Source organism: Bos grunniens, chromosome 2 (assembly GCF_055505025.1).
Source record: "Bos grunniens cultivar Pamir isolate PY7600 chromosome 2, Bosgru_T2T1.0, whole genome shotgun sequence".
In the NCBI taxonomy this organism is placed as follows: domain Eukaryota; kingdom Metazoa; phylum Chordata; class Mammalia; order Artiodactyla; family Bovidae; genus Bos; species Bos grunniens.
In genome coordinates, this window is record NC_141166.1 from 51,748,162 (window position 1) to 51,771,033 (window position 22,872).

General features: G+C 40.8%; 1 protein-coding gene across 5 annotated transcripts in view; it reads left to right on the plus strand.

Annotated features, from left to right (window-relative positions):
- Positions 1-22,872, plus strand: part of HECW2 (HECT, C2 and WW domain containing E3 ubiquitin protein ligase 2) — a 433,106-nt gene that overhangs the window by 114,296 nt on the left and 295,938 nt on the right. The gene's annotated exons all lie outside the window — the stretch shown is intronic.

Here is a 22,872-nt window from a genome sequence, read left to right on the forward strand (position 1 = left end):
TTTTTTAAAAAAACAAAATGAAACAAAAACTAAGGCTTGTTTACATTTTACTAGACGGCTAATATAACAATACAAGTGTCATGAAAGACCCAAGGACTTCTGTTAAAGCTGGTGCATTTTGGATAGATGTTACTGCTCTGTACTCCTGAGAATACCACCTAGTAAATACACTGATCTAATAGAATTGTGGTTTTGTATGAAAATTTTTATCTCCTAACAATATCAAATTATTTAAGCCATGCATTTATGGTTATACTACAGTTTTGAGGTGACTAAATTCATCCAACATTTGGTCCGTATCTTAGAAGACATTTATGTCAAATTCTCTGACAAGATGTTGCCTAGCATGGGATTATAATTTTAAGACAGTTATTTGGAGACCGTTTCTGCAGGTGCTGTGATGGAATAGGCCACTTTCTTTCCCTGGAGAGTGGCATGCAATTCTACTTCAAGGCTAAGGTCTCAACATCAGCATATTGGTATATTAATAAGTAAAATCTGTATAGTGTTAACTTTTTCTAAGAATAAACATGGGGCCTTTGTTCATGAGCTAATCTGAACATTATCACCAGAGATTGATGATGTAATGATAGTTACCCATCTTTCATGGCACCACTTCGGCAATAATAGCAGTTTATTTAAATCTTCTGTTTGAGGATTTAATATTAGCTCTGCTTTCCTAATGAGGAAACAAGTAGAAGTAAAGCTGCTAAATTTCTCTGAACTTATATGTGGAATCACATGGACCAGGGGTGGACACTGAGCTTTCTATTCTTGTTTAATAGTTACTTTGGATGCTGGGTCCCAGTCTTTGTTACCAAGTTAAAATATCATTCCATTCATTAAACCTGTCTAAAAATAGGGCAGAGTATGCGTTAATAATTAAGGGTGCTTCATCCCACGTGTTCTCTTCCCATTTCTGTCCCTTGCAGAGGAAGGCTGCCACCCACACCCTGGGCCCTGGGAGGATGCTCAGTGTTGCTGCTGAGTTTATTTTTCTATTATGAACACTCATTTGTGTAATGCTGGCAGAGGGCACGGGCTTGAGGCTTTTCCAGAATCATAGTTTTTCTCTGAGCCTGGGGGGATTGCATCTGCAGTGTATGATGGTGCAAAGCTTGGCCACCCTCCCTGTACTCTGACATAATGAGAAGCTCTGTCTGACTGCTCAATCCCGCTGGCCAACATTAAAGTCGGGAAACAGGCAAGCAACTCAGAGGGAGGCTCTGGAGAGCTCTGAAAATACCATTTAGTTTGCTAACAGAAATGTTTGATCCCGTGTGAGGTCTTCTGGTAGAGCTTCAAGAGGGTTTTCTCACTCTCTGAATTGCTCTTTGCCCTTCTTTTTAAGTTTTTTCTTTCTCTTTCTTTCTCTCCTTTCTTTTCCTTCTCCCTCCCTCCTCTCATTTTTCTTTCTCTCTTTTTCTTTCTCCCTTCTTTTCTTTTTCTCTTCCTTCCTTCCTGCATTCTTTCCTTCCTCTTCCCTTCCTTTCCTTTCTTCCCTCTTTCTCCTCGTATCCTCCCCTTTACAAGATAACAAAAGGCTGCAGTAACTGAGATCTGGGTGGATTCTGCCCATCAAAGAAGTCAAATCATCACAGGGACAATGGTGCCAGAATCTGAATCTAGAATACAATCACATCTTCTATGAAATTTAAAAGTTTTGTCATGTTTTGTGTGATATAGGTGGGGAAATTATAGATGCTGTATTCGGTATTGGTAAGAGATAGGATAGAGTGGTATGATGAAAGACATCCAGTTCTTAAGTGATTCAGGGATTTGTCTTCCTGTGTTTAGAGAGTTTCTACTTTTTACTCTTTTTACTGACCTTATAGTTTTTTCTTTATTTTTCTAAGTATCTTCCTCTGTCATATTGTTTTAATCACCTTTTTCTTCTTAAAACTCCTTTTTTTTCTTTTTAAGATTAGTTTTTACAACCTCTGCTGTTATGGTAGTGAGCTGTCTCCTTCCTTTCTTGAATATCACTCTATGGCCACTTCCCTTCCCAGTCTGTTTCCCAGACATATCTTCCTCATTCCCCTGTCTCATGCTCATGTTCTCTGCTCTTTGTCTTTGTCCTTCCCTCTTTTTTTTTCTCCCTGCTCTCAACTCTGTGCTCTGCTCCCAGTTCAGTTTCTCTATGCCTCCTCTTCTGGAGCCCTCCCCTTCCTCGCATCACAGATACCTCACACTCCACGTGTAGCCAGTGGAACTTAACATTTTTTGTTTGTCAACTGCTTTTTCTCTTGTGACCCTGCTTTTTAGAAAACTGGGGGTTGTCTGGACTCTTCCTCCTCGTAGTAACCAAACCTAATTACTCACTATGCCCTAATGACTCTTCCTCCTTAATAACTGATAGCTGATCTCTGTCCTCTCCTTTCCCCTCTCACACCTCTGTGCTGGGTGAGTCAGACCCACATCACTTTTGACTTAGAATCATGCAGTAGAACTGCTCACAGCTTCCAGTCTTGTCGCCCACCCAAAGAACAGCCAGAGAACTGTGTACCACATTGAGTATGTAACTTTCATTCTTGAATGCCTTAGTTGCTCCCATAGTTTTCAAGATGAAGATGAAATTCTTGAGGGTACATTCAAAGCCCTCTATGATTTGCCTTCCTCATGCTTTATCAGCTTCCTGAGTTGGTATTCTGCCACACACTTCTTAGTCCCTCAAACATGATCACACATGCACACACGTATGTGCACAAACAGAGGTGCACAAATATACACTCACTCTTATCTTCCCTTGGAGATGAACTCTGCTGTTTCCTCCTATGCTGTTCTCTTATCCCTTTCCTTTGCTTGTTGCCTTGGTGCCCTTCCTGCTCGTTCTTCCTTTGCTTGTTCACCTGCACGTCTTCTTGCGGTCCTTGTCTAAGACTCAAAGTAGGCACCATCTCTTTTGGAGGAAGTGACCTGGCATTTTGAGTGTTATTCTGTGCTTTGGTGCACCTATCACAGCTCTGTTGTAACATTTACCATTCTGTCCCGTAGTTATTTTTGTACTTGTTTGCTTCTTAACTGGACTAACTCAATTAATTGAGGTCACACATCTCTTCATTCATTCCATTCATTCAACAAGTATTTGAGTGCCTTCTGTGTGTGAGGCACTGGTCTAGATGCTGCTTCATTTGTAGCTCTAGGTCAGGTACCAAAAGTGTAGTGGGTGGAAAATAGTAGGATATGAGACTACCATCTGGAAAAATGATTTTCATTTTCAAAAAATAAAATGTTCTGGATAAATGTACTGAACTGTTAGCAGTGGTTAACTTTGGCTGTGGGGTTACTGATTACTTATACTTTTTTCTTTACCTTTCTCATTTGCATTGAGCATGTGTTACTTTCAGAGTAAAGCCTTTAAAATAATAGGAAAAAACAATATTACAAGGGAAAGTAATCATCAATTATCTATTTTAAATGAAGGAAGTAGATTACAAAATAATATATACAAAAGGAGTACAGTTTTGCTTTATGTATGTTGCAAAAGAGGCCTTAGTAATAAATCATCAAGTATTTAGTCAAATGATCTTTAACATGGGTTCCAAGGCTACACATTAGGGAAAGGACAGTCTTTTTTTTTTTTAATGAACAGTGTTGAGAAAACTAGATATCCACATGCAAAAAGATGAAGATGGACCCTCACCTTATACCATATACCAAAATTAACTCAAAATGGATTAAAGTCTTAAATGTAAAGTCCTAAAACTATGAAGCTCCTAGAAGAAAACATAGAGGAAAAGCTTCCTGACATTGGATTTGGCAATGATTTTTTTTTTTTTTGGGTAGGACACCAAAAGCACAGACAACAGAAGCAAAGATAGACAAGTGGGACGACACCAAACTTAGAAACATATGTGCAGCAAAGAAAACAGCAGAGTGAAAAGGCCATCTACAAAATGGGGTAAAATGGCCTGATCTCTTTTCCCAGAATTTTCTTCCCTGCTTCTCTTGTTTCTCCTCATAACATATGGTTCTCAGTCTTCACTGTGTATTAGAATTATCTGGGAAACTTTAAAACAAAACACTACAGATGCTGAGGCCCCATTCCAGGACCCGGTCTTTATTGGCTTGAGTTTCTTCAGGGAATTGCCCTCCTTGGGATCACCTGTTCCTCAGTCCACCAGCTGATTTTTATATGTAGCTAGGATGAGAACCACTGCCTTACACACATCCTGTGCTTTGTATAAGAAGGAATGTCTTATACTTCTTTGAACTCAAACATTGATCCTAACAAACATCAAATAATCACCACTCCAAAATTCGGAGATTAGTAATTGCAAGTGTCTGTTGCTGCTGCTGCTGCTAAATCGCTTCAGTCATGTCCGACTCTGTGTGACCCCATAGACGGCAGCCCACCAGGCTTCCCCATCCCTGGGATTCTCCAGGCAAGAACACCGGAGTGGGTTGCTATTTCCTTCTCCAATGCATGAAAGTGAAAAGTCAAAGTGAAGTCACTCAGTCGTGCCCAACTCTTAGTGACCTCATGGACTGTAGCCTACCAGGCTCCTCTGTCCATGGGATTTTCCAGGCAAGAGTACTGGAGTGGGGTGCCATTGACTTCTCCAAGTGTCTGTTAGGGAAATGCAAAGCCTCCAAATGCCATTTCAAAGTTATAATGTGATTGGCCTTCTTACTGGAATCCCTGTGCTATTTTATCCAGAAGGAGTGCAGGTTTATTGCTAAGAAATATTGATAACTTGCTTAACAGTGATATCTATAATTCTTCATAATCATTACCCAGTTCGGGATTTGTGCTTTCCACAATTGCATAGACTACCAGATGTGAACAGTTCGTCTCTGCTATTCAATTTATAAAGAAAGATTTATATAATTAATGAATAACTGCTACATCCAGCAAGTGCTTTCTGTATACTGTTTAAAAGCATTACATGGAGCACCTTATGATATCTCATGTAATAGCCACAAGACCCTATGACACATGCTGTTACCTCGTTACAAGTGAGAGGCTGAGTCCCAGGCTCTCAGTGTGTGCAACTGAATGTAGGATGATGACAATAGGAAACTGTAGAGTCAAAAATTAGAACAGTAGGATTTTCAAAAGTTAGAATTTGTGTGTATTTTTTGAAAAACTAGGTTAACAAGAGCAACAGGCCTAGTATCTCATTTTTGCTTCAAAGGAAAAATTATCTTTTGAGGCTAAAATTAGCCTACCTTAAAAAATATCTTCTAGTTAAGCACTTACTGATTTCAGAAATGTAATTAGTAGCATTCTGCATTTTGCTTCCTAATAGGTAATTCTGAAGGGGTTTGTAGTTGAAGGGCTTTTTATAATGAACTCTTGATTTGCATACAAGGCCTATTTCGTGAAACTGAACATCTGGCTGAATGCTGAACTGGTATGAAACTTTATAAATGTTAAGAACATCTATTAAGCGTTTACTAAGTGACAGGTACTGTGTACTTCACATGTGTTATTTAATTTATCCTTGCAAAGACTCAGAGGTTGTGGGTACAGTTACTTCTGTTTGGCCAGTAAGAAAGCTGGGACTCAGCGAGGTTGAGAGCTTTGCCTACAGCCACAGAGCTCGTAAATTTATGAGCCAATTTATGAGCCACAGAGCTCATAAATTGGAACTCAAACCAGGGCTGCCAGTTTTCAAAGCACATGTTTTAAACCATTATATTAATTCAACATATATTCATATGTTGCTGCTAAGTCACTTCAGTCGTGTCCGACTCTGTGTGACCCCATAGACGGCAGCCACCAGGCTCCCCCATCCCTGGGATTCTCCAGGCAAGAACACTGGAGTGGGTTGCCATTTCCTTCTCCAATGCAGGAAAGTGAAAAATGAAAGTGAAGTCGCTCAGTTGTGTCCGACTCTTCGTGACCCCATGGACTGCAGCCTACCAGGCTCCTCCATCCATGGGATTTTACAGGCAAGAGTACTGGAGTGGGGTGCCATTGCCTTCTCCGATTCATATGTTAAGAAAGCCTTGAATGTGGGAATGGAGAACAGAATTGTAAACTCACTGGGTCTCTTCCTTTGTGAAACAAGTAGTTAATTTTTATAATGTGAAAAGTGGAAATTATCTATTATTTACAAAAGGGTTTGACTCTATGACTGAGATAGCTTTGAAGGTCTTTATGATTGCTAAGATTTTATGAAAATTGAGTCCTTGTGAATATACAAGATTATTATTTGCACAATGATAAGAAAATTTAGGCAGATCATTTTCTTTAAAAGTACCTCGCTTTCTCTGAGGCCAGTTATCTGATAACATATCTGTGAGAAGCATCGTGCCTGGGTTAACACCCTGAATCCACGCTGTAAAATGGGGGTTCTTTTCCTTACCCCTTAAGGCTGTTGTGAGAGTTCAAAGGGTTAGTCTTGTAGAGGACTAGGGCAGTCCCAGGCACAAAGTTCATCCTCAACACACTCAGCTTTTAAAGAATGTGGAGGACAAAGAAGGCCTTTGTGAAACGAAAGTGTATGTCCAAGTTTATGCATTAAAATAAAAGCACGTGTGTTGAGGCAATAGGTACAATGGTAAACCCCATCCATTGGCACGTCTAAATTTGGAATGATTGATTGGCATGTCTAAATTTGGAACAGTGATGATGTAATTATCTAGTTTCTCACTAAAAAGCAGATAGAAACAGCATGCTAGAAGAGGAAGTGGCTGGTTGACTGAAAACAGGCTCAGAGGCAGCAGACCAGAAAAATAAAAAGTGAAGGAATTCCAGAAGCAAAACAATTTGAGGTTATCTAATGTATGGACAAGCAATTCTGAGTAGGCCTCTTAAGAGAGACAGGAGTTAACACCCACTGCGGTTGAAGGACCGAATTTTAGGTAGAGTGGTTCTGGATCATTAACTTGGGAAATGCTAGATAAGAGATATTGTTTTTTTTCTGATTTTCTTGTAACATGATCAGGTATATAGGAAAGAAAAAGAAAAAGCCTTGTCTGTTATCTTCTTGAAATAGTAATGTTTTCTTCTGATTGCAGATTAATGAAAAATACAAGAGAATAACAAATCAACCTACTGTTCTATTATTGTTCTGGTGTATATCCAGATAGTCCATTTTTAAGGAACACACACTCACACAGAGAAGTACATACACATATATGCTATATGTGTGTGTATATAAAATATATATGAAGGATATATGTATGCATATCCACATATATACACATGTTCAGAAACATATATATATACATATATAATTAAATATATATAATATATATATATTTAAGGAACACATAATGTACATTTTATATAAAATATACACTTTTAAAGAAATATATATATACATATGTATATACATATAGTAGTCACTGGAGGTTAAAATCAAAGCACCCATAAAAAATCCTTTGACTCAGGCATAAAGAAGAGTGTAGAAGAGTTTTGTGTGTTACATGGGGCAGAGGTTTTTATGTAGATGAAATCTGGAGAACGACTGAGCTGGATGAAAGGAAAATATGTATCTGCTGTGGCATCAGGTGCTCTTGTGTGGAGAATTTTAAAATGTTCTAGTTGACCTCCAAGATTCACTCATTTTTGTTTTACTATCAATATTGTGTTGCTTTTGTATATTTTAACAGATTTATTGTGTGTAATTTCATCTTAAGAAAAAATTGAATTCTAAAATCAGGACATAAATAAATTCATATGTAGTGCGTACCCAAAATCAATGTGGTATAGTTGAAAACTCTGGGGTCATGGTATAGCACTGTTTTGCACAGTTTAAAAATTTTAAACTCAATTATAGTTGAAACATTTTCCATATCCATAAATATTTTTAGTATTCTGTCTTTTGAATGTTCCATAATTTCTTTACTTTAAGTGTTAAGGTTGTTTCCAGATTTTGATGCTATATATCATGTAATGAATATAAAGGCACTCACATTTTAATGCACATCTTTGGGGAAATTTTCTATTTATGGAATTATGGGTCAAAAATATGTAATTTTAAGGCAAAGAATTTGACATTTATTTCTAAATTCCCCTTCAGAAATGGTGTATTGTTATCCTGCCCTTCATTCCTGCTGTTACTGATATTTTAAAACTACTTAACTCATTGTTTTCATGGAGTTAATTTAAGCTCTGGCCTGAAATAAGTTATTTTTTTTCTATTCTGATCCTGCAATTAATACAACTCATGCTCCAAAATGGAGGAACCAAAGAAATGATGAAGATTAAGGCTTTGGATTGCAAGTCTGGGAGGATAACTGGAAGCTACCTAACATGACTTTTATGATCTGGACAGACTGGTAATGTGGTGATTACTGACATGACTCTTCCTGGATCCTGGAAATCTCTACTTGGTAAAGATAGTTGCAGGACCAAGCAGTTAAAGGGAGGGAAGCAGCAATATTATAGTATGGAATATTAAGTACGGAAAGCCTGCTTGGATTGATTTAAATTGTATGTGTTGAGTGCTGTTCAACAACATTACTGCAGTTGAAGCACATGAGCTTCTGGGTGGGCACCTGGGAACCTGTAGGCACTGTGACTGGAATGAAGGTCACCCACTCTCTGTGCTGTACGAAAGCTCCAGCATCGAGTCATGCAAAGTAGCTCATTCCTTTTCCTGTACCTCTCATTTCATTCCTGTTTGCTTCTGTTTCTTTCGGTATGGTTGCATGATTTATCAGTTGTAGTCCATGGTTCATTAGGTTTGATGCCTGTTAATTATCGGTCCTTAAATTACTACATATGTGTAACTAACATGTGAAAGATACTAATGAAAAATTAAGTACCATCAAGATGGGGTGAAACACTGATGTTCTGCTCTTGTTTGTTTGTTTTTTTTTTTTCCAATATGAATCGGCCATAGATATACATATGTTCCCCTTATCCTGAAACCCCCCATCCCAAATCCCTCCCCACCCTATCCCTCTATGTTGTCCCAAGGCACCGACTTCGGGTGCCCTGCTTCATGCATCGAACTTGTACTGGTCCTCTGTTTTACATATGGTAACATACATGTTTCAATGCTGTTCTCTTAGGCACAGATTAGGTATGTTATGAACTGAATTATGCCCCCTCAAAATTTACAGGTGACGTTCTGACCTTCATTACCTCAGAATGGGATGTATTTGGACATAGGGTTTTAAAAGAGATAATTAAATTCAAATAAGGTTATTAAGGTGGGCCTTGACCCATATGACTAGTGTCCTTATAACAAGAGGAGATTAGGATGCAGACACACAAAAAGGAAAGACCGTGTGAAGACGAAGCAAGTGACCATCTATAAGCCAAGGAGACTGGCCTGGAAGAGCCAGTGCTGCTGCTTTTGACCTCGGTTTTCTGCCCTCCAAAACTGTGGGAAGATAAATTTCTGTTGTTTAAGCTACTTCGTCTGTGGTATTTTGTTGTGGTAGCCAAGCAAACTAGTACTGTATATCATAAACATTTGTTGAATTAATGATAGTCTTTTAAATTTCTCTGCTGACTTAAAAATTATAATTGTTAATGAATGACTTCAACTGGGTTGTGACATTTTCTTGATAAAACTTTTCAATATGGTAAGGCAGTGACCTTGCTTATTCTATCTATAGAAGTTTAAATAAACCTTTCAAGTGGGGATCCAATACAGCTGCAGATAACCGATGCTTTGTCACAGAAGGGCCCTACGTAGCTTTAGGTTGCTGAACTTTGTGCTTCAAAGACCCTCCCCTCTGTTCAAGTTCAATATATGTTTCATTAATATGTTTGTATTTTCCCCCCACCCCCACTGAATTCTTCTGGCTACTAGCCTGCTTTTATTTACATATCTGTTTTCCTAAGGTTAGTGGCTTCAACTGGGAAACCTTAAATTGAAGTGTAATGAGAATTAATTTTATTCTTAAAGGCATTGATACATCTTCAGTTCAGTTCAGTCACTCAGTCATGTCTGACTCTTTGCGACCCTATGAACTGCAGCACGCCAGGCCTCCCTGTCCATCACCAACTCCCGGAGTTCACTCAAACACGTCCATTGAGTCGGTGATGCCATCCAGCCATCTCATCCTCTTTCGTCCCCTTTTCCTCTTGCCCCCAATCCCTCCCAGCATCAGAGTGTTTTCCAGTGAGTCAACTCTTTGCATGTCTTAGGTCATTTAAAATATGCATTAATGCAACTCTGAAATAGGTAACTAGACAAAGGAAATGATAGACATTTGAAATAATATGTAAAAGCACTGATTTCTTTTCCTGACTTTGTTTATGAATTTTTTATATCTTCATTTCCAAAAGATGAGAGTGATATGAGAGTGTTTTGCATATCCTCAGGTTTCCAGTGTGTTTGAATGTTTTTTCAGTTGGTGTTGGGCCCTGAGACTGTGCTGTCCTCTTCTGCTTCAGGGAGCATCTCCAAGTTAGGTACTTACCTGATGTGCTTATGTGTCTGATACATTGGCCTGTGGACTCTGATGGTGAGGATGTTGTCCTATTGAAATTGCAGATCTCCCTTGACTCTGCTAAGTGCCCTTGCATCTAATAGGTGCTTGCTGTGCACTTGAATGAGTGAATGATATACTTGCCAGATGTGAAAACACTTCTGGGTCACCAAAGTGAGTCACTTTGTAAATTGCTTCTTAAAGATTCTATAGACTAGCCAAGTTGCCTGAAATTGTTTAGAAGTGTTATACAACTGCAGATGCTCAGAATAATTTCAGGTTAAGATAAAAATGAGGTGCTTTAAACTTGGAAGATTTAGGGCTTCCCTGGTAGCTCAACTGGTGGAGAATCCGCCTGCAATGCACGAGACCCTGGTTTGATTCCTGGATCAGGAATATCCCCTGGAGGAAGGATAGGCTGCCCACTCCAGTATTCTTGGCTTCCCTGGTGGCTCAAATGGTAAAGAATCTGCCTGCAGTGTGGGAGACCTGGGTTCGATCCCTGGATAGGGAAGATCCCCTAGAAGAGAGCATGGTAACTCACTCCAGTAGTTTTGCCTGGAGAATCCCCATAGACAGAGGAGCCTGATGGGTACAGTCCATGGGGTTGCAAAGAGTCGGACATGACTGAGCAACCAAGCACAGCACACAAACTTGGAAGGTTAAGCAACCAACCTAAAGACATTTTGTAAACTTACCTGGATTGGGATTTATGAAGAACATGCAAGGTAATGCTATACTTACCATGAGATATTTTAAGAATAAAAGAATTTAGCTTAGTGCTCATAAGATTATCTTTCATGTTCTCTAATAGCAGCTATACTTTCTGTCAATTTTGATACTCCTTTTAGGGGTTGGTTGGCTCTTGTGGCTGGCTCTTGCACCCAAGTGTCTAGATTTCTTTTCTGCTTCATCATTCAGTAGCAAAAACTTTAAGAAAGACTGAAATGATGATTTGACCTCCATCACTAAAATACTTCTTTAAGTTACACCTATCCCCTTCTTTCTAATATAATGTTTCGATAGCCAGTGAGGAAAATGATGACATGATTATGTTGATATTCTTTTGAGACCACCCTTTTGCCCATAATACAGTTGGGGCAGTTTTTTGCTATGGCTGCTAACAAACCTTTGCCTTTATGTACTGTGGCTGTTAGATTCATTTTAATGGAGTTTCCAGGACAGGTAAAAATATGGGCCCCAAACAGATTCCAGCTGGTAGGATACTTAGCTGAAATCCTACTTCTGTGCCGACTGTGAGTCTGTGATTTTATTTACAAACGTTTATTTCAGTCTTGTTCAATTTCCTGGAAATATGTCTGTCTCTAGATATATTTTTATAGCATTGGCTGCATTTAAACATGGTGGTTAAGGTGGGTCAGCCTTGAACAAAAGTGGTTGATAGCTCAATTTTATACCTAAATTCCAGAGAACAAAGGGTAGCAAGGAAGAGAAACCAAAGAATTATTCTAGCTCAGCCTGGGCAATCTCACCTTAGTATGATGCAGTCTCTAAAGCTTGAACAGAACATCATCTAGGGCAAAATTCCTAATTAAATGAATGAACTCAGCAGCTGTCAGACTGGCTACCATGTATCGATAGCATTTGAAAATACACTGGACTCTGTGCCAGTAAGTTATTAATATTAACATTATGATTCTATTTCCCAAGGTGTTAGACTAATGCCGTGTGACTCTAGTAATGCAACTTAAGGCAACTGATATATGTTATACTATTATTAGAATTTATAATGCTGTTAATAGTTTTTTTAGTGTTCATTTTAGTCATCATGAAGCATTTTTGGTTAATAGTTATTGAGAAAATAGTGTCAGTGACTAAGGGTCCACCTGCTTCCACTATGGATCAACATTTGCATCTGGGACTTTTATTTCTAATATTTAAAATCATACCTTTAGAGCTGAGAGAGTTTTCAGAGCTCCTATAATCCAACACCCTCATGTTATAGATGAAAAAGCTGGAGCCTAGAGAAGTTAAATCATCTACCAGGAGTCCTGAACAGCTAATTAGCAGTGTAACTATGATAGACAGCCCAGGTTTATTTCTAAGAAGTCAGGAAGAATTAGAGTTTTTTTTTTTTCCTTTTAGAATGGGAGATTCTAAGAACACTATCACTTTCTCTACACTGGTTTCCCAATAGCATCCCATCTTTGTATGCTATTTTCTCCAGACTCTGACATGTAAACTAGCTTTATTTCCTTCTTCTAAGTATTACAAAATACTATTATAAAATAGGAAAGTTCAGTTCAGTTCAGTTGCTCAGTCATGTCCAACTCTTGGCGGCCCCATGAACTGTAGCATGCCAGGCCTCCCTGTCCATCACCATCTCCCAGAGTTCACTCAAACTCACGTCCATCGAGTCGGTGATGCCATCCAGCCATCTCATCCTCTGTTGTCCTCTTTTCCTCCTGCCCCCAATCCCTCCCAGCATCAGAGTCTTTTCCAATGAGTCAACTCTTCTCATGAGGTGGCCAGAGTACTAGAGTTTCAGCTTTAGCATCATTCCTTCCAAAGAACACCCAGGGCTGATCTCCTTTAGAATGGACTGGTTGGATCTCCTTGCAGTCCAAGGGACTCTCAAGAGTCTTCTCCAACACCACAGTTCAAAAGCGTTAATTCTTCGGCGCTCAGCTTTCTTCACAGTCCAACTCTCACATCCATACATGACCACTGGAAAAAGCAGATGGTAATTGCAGCCATGAAATTAAAAGATGCTTACTCCTTGGAAGGAAAGTTATGACCAACCTAGATAGCATATTGAAAAGCAGAGATATTACTTTGCCAACAAAGGTCCGTCTAGTCAAGGCTATGGTTTTTCCAGTGGTCATGTATGGATGTGAGAGTTGGACTATAAAGAAAGCTGAGTGCCGAAGAATTGATGCTTTTGAACTGTGGTGTTGGAGAAGAGTCTTGAGAGTCCCTTGGACTGCAAGGAGATCCAGTCAGTCCATCCTAAAGGAGATCAGCCCTGGGTGTTCATTGGAAGGAGTGATGCTGAAGCTGAAACTCCCAATACTTTGGCCACCTCATGAGAAGAGTTGACTGATTAGAAAAGACTCTGATGCTGGGAAAGATTGAGGGCAGGAGGAGAAGGGGACGACAGAGGATGAGATGGCTGGATGGCATCACCGACTTGGACATGAGTTTGGGTGAACTCCGGGAGTTGGTGATGGACAGGGAGGCCTGGTGTTCTATGATTCGTGGGGTTGCAAAGAGTCAGACACAACTGAGTGACTGAACTGAAGTATTGTAAAAAACAGGAAGGAAGTTTGGGGCGTCTACATGTGCAAAGCACCAAGTAAGTAGCCTTGGAGGAATGAATTAGGTGTAAGGCAATCCTGGTCTTAATGATTTACCAGGAGGCTTGCCCTTCTCTGCTCTGAAGTGGAGAAAGGGTCAAAATTACAGCAAAGGGTGAAAACCTTCAGACTTGGTTCTGTAGCCTAAAGGCAGTGATAAGCAGCAAACAGTGAAATTGTTTGTTGAATACAGGACACACAACATAAGCCTGGAGTGGAGGAAGAAGCATGAGATTGCCATTGCCAGGGATGGGAGGACCCTGCCTGGGTCCCATTGGGTAATTAGGGCATGAATGGATGAATTGAAAGAGATTTTATCCAAAGAGATTTAACCAAGGAGATGAACCAGAGCCATTTGCAGGAGAATCCTTGATTCCTGGGACTATACTTTTCAAGCCCATTGGGCAGTAAAGAAAAGGAATATGGGTTTGTGAGTTTGGCAGCTGGGAGGGAAGGCGTAGAATAGAGAGGAGCACAGATGTGAATGGTGAACTCCCTTTAAGTGATGTCCTGCAGGCATCTGGTTGGGCAGAAGAAGGAATCTAGTCCAGAGTAACTGAGCTGAGGGCAATCAATAGCAAGGTTTTAAAAAGGTTGCTCATCACCTCAGTGGTAATAAAAACAGTGTGGATGATTATTGTGAACCAGACACTGTACTCGGAGAAGGCAATGGCACCCCACTCCAGTACTCTTGCCTGGAAAATCCCATGGGCGGAGGAGCCTGGTAGGCTGAAGTCCATGGGGTGGCTAGAGTCGGACACGACTGAGCGACTTCACTTTCACTTTTCACTTTCATGCACTGGAGAAGGAAATGGCAACCCACTCCAGTGTTCTTGCCTGGAGAATCCCAGGGATGGGGAAGCCTGGTGGGCTGCCGTCTATGGGGTCACACAGAGTCGGACACGACTGAAGCGACTTAGCAGCAGCAGCAGCAGACACTGTACTGAATGCTTTTTCATGGTACATCTCATAATCCTCCAACAACTTAATGAAGCAACTGCCATTATTATTTCCTGTGTTAGAGAGGAGGACATGCCACCATTGAGTAAGCCATCTTACTCAAAGTTTTATTGCCCTGTCTCCGAAGAGATGTCTGAAACGAGGAAATGTGATCCCAAAGCTTGGAGCCCTAACCATTATACTTTCTTGCCTCTTTAACTGTAACTACAGTGTTATGATCACATCTGGACAATGAACAGATCCTTAATTTCATTAAATATCTTTGTCTCATAAATGTTATAGTGTTTTCCCCTACAAAGATTCAAAAACTTCCACACAAGGCCCACTTATTGCAGTTAGTGGATATGTCCTTTAAGTCTCTGTTAATCTACTGAGTGCTCTTCTACCTATTTTTTTCTTGTAGTTTATTTTTTGAAGAAATTGAGGTATTTGTCCTATTAAGAGTTTCTCACAGGATTTTGCTGACTGCATTCCTTGTGACCAGTTTAATATGCTCCCCTGTGCCCTGTATTACTTGTAAATTGGTAGCTGGTTCTGAAGTCTTGAACAGATCTAGGTTGATTTTTTTTAGGGGGGGCAAAGGGAGGGGCAGGACTACTTGGTACTTTGGAGGAGGTGGTGTGTTCTCATATGACAGATTCTGAGGAAAAAGGAATGTGTAACTCCAAGGTCAGAGAAGGCAATGGCAACCCACTCCAGTGTTCTTGCCTGGAGAATCCCAGGGACGGCGGAACTTGGTGGGCTGCCGTGTATGGGGTTGCACAGAGTCGGATACGACTGAAGTGACTCAGCAGCAGCAGCAGCAACTCCAAGGTGGAATGTGTAACTCCAGGGTGCTACCCGTATTCTTGGGGAAAATGTTCTCAGTCCTCGATGGAAAATGTCTGGAAAACCTTTATCTTCCTCCACCAGGCTGGGTTGAATACCCTGCCTTTGTGCTTCCATGACAAATGGTCTCATAGCACTTATCAAATGAAATTGTCCACTTCTGTGTCTTTCTCTGTTTCAGTGTGCGCTCTTCAAGGGACTGTGTGCTTCTTGAACTTTGTAACACAGAGCATAATGCCTGGTATGTAAGCACACAAGATTTGTTAAGTCCATTGAATAAATAAATGAAGAGAGATAAATGCATTCTCGAGGCAGTTTCAGCCTGTGGTTATTGCTACACTTGGCCAGTGGTCGATATTGTCAGTGTTTGGGCCTATAGAAGGGCTTGGAAATAAGGAAAATAAGAATGCTTCTTTTAGTTAGATTTTGAAATCAATACTGTGTCTTGTGGAAGTTGCTTACCCTTTAAAATACCAGTCTAAAAAGTAATTGGTTAATTAAAGAGGAACCGTTATTTTCTTGAAGTAAGCTATCAAGTTGTTGCTATAGGCAAAATCGGACTATGTTTGCTAGTTGAAGCTGTGGCATACCCAGTGACATTTAAAAGAAAACGGAAGTTAGGACAAGCAGGATGGCTTTACAGTCATATAAGATGGTCCCACCAGAAGGTCTCTGTGCTTGGCGTGAAGTGCTCTGTAGTTGCTGTCTTGAAATTCTGGATGATTTTACCTTTGAGTTTGTAGTTTTTGTAAGTGAAGTCTGATGGGACAACTGAGCATGCCCAAGATCATGGAGCCCAACCTCCCTGGGACAGGTGCTTGGGTGTCCGCTTCTTCACCTCCTGGTACCGTGGTCCAGGCCTGCTCCTGTCTTGACTGGGTGGGAGTCTCGATGCAGAGAGGGTCAGGGTCCAAATATACACACGCCTTGGTGTCTTGGTATAAAGCATGGTGGTGGACATTCCCACCCTGGGCTGGCAGAACCATAGTGACTCATTGGGGTTTTGAACCCTTTCAGTCAGTTCAATTGCTCAGTCATGTCTGACTCTTTGCAAACTCATGGACTGCAGCACGCCAGGTTTCCCTGTCCATTACCAACTCTTGGAGCTTGCTCAAACTCATGTCCATTGAGTCAGTGATGCCATCCAACCATCTCATTCTCTGTCATCCCTTTCTCCTCCTGCCTTCAATCTTTCCCAGCATCAGGGTCTTTTCCAGTGAGTTAGTTCTTCACATGAGGTGGCCAAAGTATTGGAGTTTCAGCTTCAACGTCAGTCCTTCCAATGAACACCCGGGAGTGACCTCCTTTAGGATGAACTGGTTGGATCTCCTTGCAGTCCAAGGGATTCTCAAGAGTCTTCTCCAACATCATAGTTCAAAAGCATCAATTCTTTGGTGCTCAGCTTTCTTCACAGTCCAACTCTCACATTCAAGGAGTAAGTTTCTTTTAATTTCATGGCTGCAGTCACCGTATGCAATGATTTTGGAGCCCCCAAAATAAAGTCTCTCACTGCTCCACTGTTTCCCCATTTATTTGCCATGAAGTGATGGGACCAGATGCTATGATCTTAGTTTTCTTAATGTTGAGTTTTAAGCCAACTTTTTCACTCTCCTCTTTCACTTTCATCAAGAGGCTCTTTAGTTCCTCTTCACTTTCTGCCATAAGAGTGGTGTTATCTGCATATCTGATGTTATTGATATTTCTCTCATCAGTCTTGATTCCATCTTATGCTTCATCCATCCTGGCATTTCGTATGATGTACTCTGCAGATAAGTTAAATAAGCAGGGTGACAATATACTGGAACCAGTCTGTTGTTCCATGTCCAGTTCTAACTGTTGCTTCTTGACCTGCGTACAGATTTCTAGGAGGCAGGTCAGGAGATCTGGTATTCCCACCTCTTGAAGAAGTTTCCACAGTTTCTTGTGATCCACACAGTCAAAGGTTTTGGCGTGGTAAATAAAGCAGAAGTAGATGTTTTTTTTGGAATTCTCTTGCTTTTTTGATGATCCAACAGATATTGGCAATTTGATCTCTGGTTCCTCTGCCTTTTCAAAATCCAGCTTGAACATCTAGAAGTTCATGGTTCACGTACTGTTGCAGCCTGGCTTGGAGAATTTTGAGCATTCCTTTGCTAGCGTGTGAGATGAGTGCAATTGTGCAGTAGTTTCAACATTTTTTGGCATTGCCTTTCTTTGGGATTGGAATGAAAACTGACCTTTTCCAGTCCTGTGGCCACTGCTGAGTTTTCCAAATTTGCTGGCATATTGAGTGCAACAAGAGTGAACCACTTGCCCACTCCCAGTCCAGGTACTGAGTGTGCTCAGATTCAGGGGTTGCAGTTCTTTGGGATGGCCTGTCCACCGTAGGTTGGGCACATGCCACATTGCAAGGGCAGATGCCTGTTTGACTTCACTTCACTTCACTTTGCTGCCCCTGGCTCAGACCTTGTCAGTCCAGCCAGGGAGGGACCTGGTAGCAGAGGGAACCTGCTATCTGGTGGGCTGCACACCTATGCCAAGTTATGGGACCAGGGCTCTTGGGTACCTGTGAGGGTCTGTACTGGCCCTGTGAGTATCTCTTTTCTGACGGAAGCAGATTTTAAGTGGCAAATTAAATAACACCATGATTGGTTGAGGAGGAAAGGAGAAAAGAGGGAAGGAGGGAGGGAAAAAGAGCCAGAGAATGGAAGAAAGGAGACATTTTGTATTTTGGAATTTTCGTGGCACTTTTATCCCACTTTTTGAACTATGAGCTCCACATTTTCCTTTTGGATTGAGCTCTGCGAATTATGTAGCTAAGCCTGAAAGGGCAGTTAGAAGGCATGTGGAGTGAGGGGGGCTTCGACATGGCACAGCTAGCTCTCCACAGGTTGGGGAGTGTGGCCAGTTGACGTGGATTCTTGTAGGAATGACATTTCCTTAGCTGTCTTGTCTGAGGTACATTTTGTAGGGACATCTAAGTCCCCTTTTCTTTGATTTCAGTGCTTACCAAAGCAATCTTATGACTGTGATTTGTCTTTCATGAGCTTAGCTATGGGAGAGAATAGAGTGATCAGGTGAACTTTAAATTTTTTAGTACCTAATATCCAATAGTTTTCTAATGTCTAATAAAGATAGTTATTATTATTATTATTATTTGTTAACCATACTTATTGGCACTTTAATTTTCTGTATTGGTCCAGAAGCTTGTTTTATGAAAGTTCACCTTTGAAAATGCATCCAGCTTGGTGGAGTGCCGCCTGTGTTTTTGAGTTTGTAAGCCTGAGGGCTGGGACTTGAAACTGAGGGTCAGTTAATCCTGGAAAGAAGTAAGATCGTGGGATGTCTTTCAGGAGATGTTCTCTTGAGTTCGAGGGCTTCCCAGGTGGCTCAGTGGTAGAGAATCTACATGCCAATGTAGCAGCTGCAGGAGATGCGGGTTCTATCCTTAAGTTGGAAAGATCCCCTGGAGGAGAAAATGGCAACCCACTCCAGTATTCTTGCTGGGATAATCCCATGGATACAGGAGCCTGGTGGGCTACAGTCCAGGGGGTTGCAAAAAGTGAGACATGACTGAAGCAACTCAGCACTACTCCTGATTTCCACTGTAAGTGAGTCCACAATATCCCAATGTGGCTGGGCACATATGTGCTTATTTTTCCAGAGCATATATATTCTTGCCAGAAATCACGTCTGTGAAGCTTACTCAGGTCTTGAAGAAAACCAGCATAACTGCATCTCTGTGGCAGCACCTAATCAGCCTGTGGCTTCTTTAATAGGATGAAGTTAATATGTAATTGCAAGGGTCAGGGAATCCAAGCTAAAATTGTAATATTCTAATTTTAGAAGGAGAAACCAGTTTGTGGTCTTGAAAAGATCTTTTAAAAAACATTTGCTGGCAAACACCTGCTTTACCATATGCCACGAGTGCTTAAGAAATCCTGAAAGCAGCAATAGGTTTTTACAGAAGAGTTTAATTATGAATGCAAAACCTTCCTGAAACTTGTTAATAAAAGCTTTTCAGTGTCTACTGACTACAAGTGATAAGGTGATGACTGGAAAGACTGCAAAGGGATAAAATTAAATCCTTTATTTCCTTCTAATTAAAATGTTTACTCTCCAATCCATATGGAAAAGATTTCTTGAGTACAGGTACTAAATTAGTACAATGCACATTTGTCTTTGTACAAATTTATAATGTGCAGAGTCATGGTTGAGCTAAGAATGGAGGGGAAGCGTGACTAAGGGTTAGACATTTTGCTTATGTAGCCAACAGACAGTAGAAAGGATGTTTTAGGCTGGATTTATGGTGGTGAGGGACCTCAAACTTGCTTGAGCAAGAGAAGAGTATTTTTTACTCGTAACTGAAAACTTCAGGGATGTGACTAGGCACTGCATGGTGCGTTGCAGGTGTCAAGTGATGTCTCACCTTTCAGTTCTGTCGCATCCAGCTTTCCATCCTCCCTATTCAGTGCTTTTCCTGCACACTGAGGAAAAGCTGGGGACTGGATTCTGACTGACTACTATTGCCAAGCCTTGTATGATGTGCATGTACATCCCAGAACCCCTCACTGTGGCTGGCAGATGGGATGTGTTAATGACCTCTGGAATCCTCGGCTCCACCCTTGGGACCTGGGGGAGACCTCATCCAATTCTAGTGGATTGAGACAGTGGGGCGCTAAACAGAAATTAAGCTTTTGTCACACATGGAATAGTCCAGATCCAACATTTATTCCTCATTTCAGTGGATCTATATCAGAATACGTGTATGAAGATAATAAAATACAAAGTACTGTGTGGAGGAGGGAGGGTGGAAGGAGAAAGAAATCTTATGTTGGGGAAGTTGGGAAGGCTTTGTGAGCAGGACCTCCAGACTGATTTGGCTAGAAACGTGGAAAGATGTTTCAGAAAGAGCCCTCTCTCTCATTGGGAAGAGTAAGAAAGCACATGGCTGAGGTGAGGACTGGGTTGGGGAAGAATGCATAGATTGGAAGATAGATATTTTGAGGGGAGTAATAGTTGGTGTGGTAGGAAAATCTTTTGGGGGTCGTGTTAAGAAAGGTTATCAATGCTGGGTCATTGGATTTCGTTTAGTAGGCAGTTGGGAGTCCTTCAGGTATTTTTAAGCATGAATGATGAGCAAATAGAGCTGTGTTAAAACAGACTAGGAGGAGATCAGGTTGTCCAGTGACAGGGAGATGAGATGGGAGAATATCTTAGTCCTTCAGGAAAGAGAAATGGAAAGGCAGGGCAAAATTGAGAAGAAAATATGGAGTGGGAGAAAGAGTCAAAGATAACTCAGAGCTCTTAAGGCAGTTTCTATTTATAGAAATAAGGTTGTCTAGAGAGTGAGCTGGTGGAGGAAGAAGAGACAGACTCTGAGTTTGCCCTTGGAAATATTGAGTGCTATGTTAATACAGTGTAATGTACTTGGGTATGCATTGTATGGAGACTTGGGCAGTGGAGCAGAGTGAGTAGCTATGGCTCAGTGACCCAGTGACTTTTTTTTTCCTCTTAGACCACTCTGTTTGGCATCTGGGATCTTAGTTCCCCAACCAGGGATTGACCCTGTGCCCCCTACATTGGGAATGTGGAGTCTTAACCACTGGACCGCTGGGAAAGTCTTGACTCAGTGACTATCAATCAGAGGTAGTCTGAGAAATATATTGGGGCAATTTCAATTGTGATTGTGCTACTAACATTTGAGACGTCCCTGCAGTGGCAAGAGCTTTTCCACCTGGTTGTCATTTGCACTTCTTGTTGAGAAGATTGAGAACTTACTGATGATTGTAGTCAGACAGCATGCAATCCTGTTGGCAAGCATGAATTCTTTCTCATGTTTTTGTCTGTAACAGAGGGCTGAATAGTATGCCAAGGGGTGCTGGTACTTTGGGAATTTTATTCCCAATTTCCTTTTAAGAGAGATGAGGGAGACATATGGCTGAGATAGAGCTGGAAGTGACCTGTAAAGCTCTGGCTTCACTTCCTTATTCTATCACCAACCTGTATGCACTTTTCTCCCCCCTTAGGCCCACAGTGGTCAATTTTCTGCACTGTTGCTTCTTTATTCATTACATATGAAAAGGAGAAGGTGGCTTTGTACTTGAGTAATAGTGTCCTAGTGGATGAGTTTATGCTCCACTGTTGTGGCCAATTCTTAATATTTGAGGCTTATATGTACCCTTCTTTTTGGCTCTGATATTGGCTGTGTTGCTTCTCACCAACTGGGGTTCCAACATGTGTTCCAATAGGTGTTGCTTGACTCCACCTTTCCCTAGGAATGAAATTTAGTAATCATCAAGTTTGTTATAAAAGAGCCTCTCTTCTATATACTACAGTTTAGAGGTTGTCTTTGCCATAGCCTTGGCTCCCAGCTGTTCTTACAGGATGCTGTGAATGAGTCTCTATTTGGCAATACAGATCATTACAGAATTTTCCAAATATGGAGCAAGTGGCAACAAAGCCTGCTTTCTAGTATCTTAGACTGGCCTGTTCCCCTTGCAGGGCTGGGTTACTTCTTTTGTTATGAATTGGCTCTCCTCTGGTACTTCTGGCATAATTTTTTAATACTATTCTTCTATGAAAATGTTTATGGAAATTAGGTGTAAAAAGCAACTGTTGAGAGTAAAGTTAAAACAGATAGTGATAATAACAAAAACAATGATGATTTCCCCTTGACATACCTTTTTTTAACCCATTCTGGTTATTGAGTATAAGCAACAGGATATTCAGTCTTTAAAGAACTTTACGGTTAGACCACAGTGACTGCAGAGCTACTGGGCAATGTAAGATCTTTGTACATTATTGAACAGTAGGAAACATGAGGATGTTACATACCAGCAGCAAGGAGACGTGTCTTTGGAAATGCATCCATTTTCACGGGAGCCATAGTGTGTTGCCCAGGGATTGCAGTGGGATGTTTTGTCCTCCTCATTCTGTCTGTCTAAATCTGACTATTCTTCAGAGCCTAGCCTAGGTCAGGTGTTCACTTTGTCTGGAACGTCTTCTGTCACCAAGGAAACTCTGATTTCACTCTTTTAAACTTTATGTTTCTCGCAGATTAGTATCTGAGTCACTGGAGACTTGTGTGCTCTGTGAAGTGCTCAGCTCCTGCAAGACAGGGGTGGTCCTTAGCTCCCCACCCTTCCAAACTGTCAGGCATGCAGTGGGAGCTTAGCATCTTTCTGTCAGTTTTACTCAAATTTCACTTCAAAGAAGTATGAAGCATTCATTCACATTTCTTCTTTTTGCAATAAGCATTTGAAAAGAATTAAAGAAAAATCAATTAATTGCATATATAGACTTTGTTTTAAAATATGGCACTATTGAAAATGAAATCCCCTGGGACATTTTAGAGGATTTTGATGATAAATACATTCTGCATGCCGTTTAGAATTTTCCTCCTGAAACACTTGAAAGCTGAGAAAGCAGAGCAGGGTTTTCT